The following is a 4,028-nucleotide window of genomic DNA, read 5'->3' on the forward strand; positions in this document are numbered from 1 at the left end:
CAAAATAACAGTCTTAAAGAAGCCACATGAGCTACAAGAGAATTCAGAAACAAAAATCAGGGAAACAATATACAAACTAAATGAGATGTTCAACGAAGGGTACAAACCATGAAAAAGGACCAAAGACAAATTCTGGAGCTGTAGAATCCAGTGGCCGATCTGAAAAATTTTATAGAGAGCTTCAATGATAGATTTGATCAAACAGAAGAAAGAATCAGTGAGCTCAAAGACAAGTCATTTGAAATTGCCCAGAGGAACAAAATGGAAAAGAAAAAGAAAAAGAGTAAAGAAAGCCTACAGAAATTTTAGGACACCATCCTGTGAACAAATATATGCATGATGAGTATTCATGTGAGGCTTGTCTATCCCTCACAGTACCAAATGATTCCCTGGTTATGATTCTGAAAGCAAGGAATTTAATGCTGACATACATCAGAAGAATATCACTGATTAGAATGCTGCAGATTACATGTGTTACCTAATGAAAGTTGACAAAGCTGCTTATAAGAAACAGTTCTCTCAATACATGAAGAACAACATAACCCCAGACCTGATGGAGGAGTTGTATAAGAAAGCTCATGCTGCTATATGAAAGAATCCAGTTTATGAGAAGAAGCCCAAGAAACAGGCTAAAAAGAAGAGGTGGAACCATCCCAAAATATCTCTTGCCTAGAAGAAAAATCAGGGACCTCAAAACAAGGCAGGCTTCCTTAGAGCCCAGGAGTGGGCTGCTGAGAGCTAAGTCAAGTAATTTTCTACGAGGATTTTTCAGATAAATACAATAAACTTACTGACCAGGCAGCAAATAAATAAATAAATATGTAAATAGATTTTCACCAAGTCACATAATCAAACTCCCAAAAGTCAAAAACAAAAGAGAATTTTGAAAGGAGCAAGAGGAAAGCAAAAATTACATACAAGGGAATGCTCATAAGACTTCCTGTGAATTTCTGAGCAGAAACCTTGCAGACCAGGAGAAAGTGAGATGATATATTCAAAGTACTAAAGGAGACTTTCTGTCTGGTGCCGTCAGGGAAACCAAGATGGGTGCATACAAATACATCCAGGAGCTATGGAACAAGCGGTCTGATGTCTTGCACTTTCTTCTGAAGGTCGGCTGCTGGCAGTAATGCCAGCTCTCTGCTCTGCACAGGGATCCCCACCCCACCTGGCCTGATAAAGCATGCCAACTGGGCTACAAGGCCAAGCAAAGTTACATTATATATAGGATTTATATGCACCATGGTGGCCAAAAATGCCCAGTTCCTAAGGGTGCAACTTATGGCAAGCCTGTCCATCATGATGTTAACCAGCTAGAGTTTGCTTGAAGCCTTCAGTCCACTGCAGAGGAGTAAGCTGGACACAACTGTGGAGCTTTAAGAGTCTTGAATTATAACTGGGTTGGTGAAGATTCCACATACAAATTTTTGGAGGTTATCCTAATTGTTCCATTCCGTAAAGCTATCAGAAGAAATCCTGACACCCAGTGAATCACCAAACCAGTTCACAAGCACAGGGAGATGTATGGGCTGATATCTGCAGGCTGAAAGAGCCATGGCCTTGGAAAGGGCCATAAATTCCACCACGCTCTTGGTGGTTCTCGCCAGGCAACTTGGAGAAGGCACAATACTTTCCAACGGTACCGTTACCACTAATGTAAGTAAAGTTAATAAAATTCTTACATTAATAAACAACTTAGGACAGTCATGTCTGTCTACAAGTGTTATTTGTCTGTTAAAACTAGTCTGCAGATTGTTTCATGAATGCTTTGTCAAATTATGAAAGTTAAAGTGCAGTAATGCTTGACAATGACTATAAGTGATGGTGTATCTTGTTTCTAATAAGATAAACTTTTTTTTGTCTTTGCTCTGTCTTGTTAGGAAGTTATATGTCAGTGTTTAAAACATATTGTGTGGTATAATAGGTTTAAAATAAATTCTTTAAAAGAGGAGAAGAAAAAAAGTACTAAAGGTAAACAACAACAACAACAACGGCCAACAAAGAATACTATATCTGGCAAGGTAGTCATTCAGAGATGAAGGAGAGATAAGGACTTTTCCGACAAACAAAAGCTGTGGGAGTTCATCAACATTAGACCTGTCTTACAGGAAATGCTAAAGAGAATGCTCCAAGCTGAATAAAAAAGGATGATAATTACTGATACAAAAACACATGAAAGTGTAAAACTCGGCAGTAAGTCAATTTCATTGTAATCAATAAATCAAGTTTAATAGGAAAAAATCCTCACAATAATCCCATAATATAAATGATAGTTATAACTGTTGTACAGATGAGGAGAAGAGGCTCTGAAGTGTCAATTAAATTATCCCCAATTTTGTGATTAGAATGTGACAGAGCCAAAGTTTGGTCCCAACTTTGTGTAACTCCAGAGTCTGTGTTTTTAGCTCAAAATGACACCATCTTTCATCCTGTGTCTCTTCTCAGGTTGTTCCTTTATCAGATATGCACTTTCTTCTTATCAACTCGTGGCAAAATCTTTTTTTTTTTTTTTTATTATACTTTAGGTTTTAGGGTACATGTGCACAATGTGCAGGTTTGTTACATATGTATCCATGTGCCATGTTGATTTCCTGCACCCATTAGCTCGTCATTTAGCATTAGGTATATCTCCTAATGCTGTCCCCGCCCCCCCCACCCCCCACCCCACAACAGTACCCGGAATGTGATGTTCCCCTTCCTGTGTCCATGAGTTCTCATTGTTCAATTCCCACCTATGAGTGAGAACATGCGGTGTTTGGTTTTTTGTCCTTGCGATAGTTTACTGAGAATGATGTTTTCCAGTTTCATCCATGTCCCTACAAAGGACACGAACTCATCATTTTTTATGGCTGCATAGTATTCCATGGTGTATATGTGCCACATTTTCTTAATCCAGTCTATCGTTGTTGGACATTTGGGTTGGTTCCAAGTCTTTGCTATTGTGAATAGTGCTGCAATAAACATACGTGTGCATGTGTCTTTATAGCAGCATGATTTATACTCCTTTGGGTATATACCCAGTAATGGGATGGCTGGGTCAAATGGGATTTCTAGTTCTAGATCCCTGAGGAATCGCCACACTGACTTCCACAATGGTTGAACTAGTTTACAGTCCCATCAACAGTGTAAAAGTGTTCCTATTTCTCCACATCCTCTCCAGCACCTGTTGTTTCCTGATTTTTTAATGACTTTAAAGTTCATATGGAACCAAAAAAGAGCCCGCATTGCCAAGTCAATCCTAAGCCAAAAGAACAAAGCTGGAGGCATCACGCTACCTGACTTCAAACTATACTACAAGGCTACAGTAACCAAAACAGCATGGTACTGGTACCACAACAGAGATATAGATCAATGGAACAGAACAGAGCCCTCAGAAATGATGCCGCATATCTACAACTATTTGATCTTTGACAAACCTGACAAAAACAAGAAATGGGGAAAGGATTCCCTATTTAATAAATGGTGCTGGGAAAACTGGCTAGCCATATGTAGAAAGCTGAAACTGGATCCCTTCCTTACACCTTATACAAAAATTAATTGAAGATGGATTAAAGACTTAAATGTTAGACCTAAAACCATTAAAATCCTACAAGAAAACCTAGGCAATACCATTCGGGCCATAGGCGTGGGCAAGGACTTCATGTCTAAAACAGCAAAAGCAATGGCAACAAAAGCCAAAATTGACAAATGGGATCTCATTAAACTAAAGAGCTTCTGCACAGCAAAAGAAACTACCATCAGAGTGAACAGGCAACCTACAGAATGGGAGAAAATTTTTGCAACCTACTCATCTGACAAAGGGCTAATATCCAGAATCTACAATGAACTCCAACAAATTTACAAGAAAAAAACAAACAACCCCATCAAAAAGTGGGCAAAGGACATGAACAGACACTTCTCAAAAGAAGACATTTATGCAGCCAGAAAACACATGAAGAAATGCTCATCATCACTGGCCATCAGAGAAATGCAAATCAAAACCACAGTGAGATACCATCTCACACCAGTTAGAATGGCCATCATTAAAA

The 4,028-nt window shown here is 38.9% G+C and overlaps 1 pseudogene; it reads left to right on the forward strand.

Annotated features, from left to right (window-relative positions):
• The first annotated feature begins 1,043 nt into the window (after positions 1-1,043).
• Positions 1,044-1,660, forward strand: LOC116464864 (large ribosomal subunit protein eL15-like; annotated as a pseudogene).
• The last annotated feature ends 2,368 nt before the right edge of the window (positions 1,661-4,028 follow it).

This window comes from Hylobates moloch, unplaced genomic scaffold (genome assembly GCF_009828535.3).
Source record: "Hylobates moloch isolate HMO894 unplaced genomic scaffold, HMol_V3 SCAFFOLD_1981, whole genome shotgun sequence".
Classification (NCBI taxonomy): domain Eukaryota; kingdom Metazoa; phylum Chordata; class Mammalia; order Primates; family Hylobatidae; genus Hylobates; species Hylobates moloch.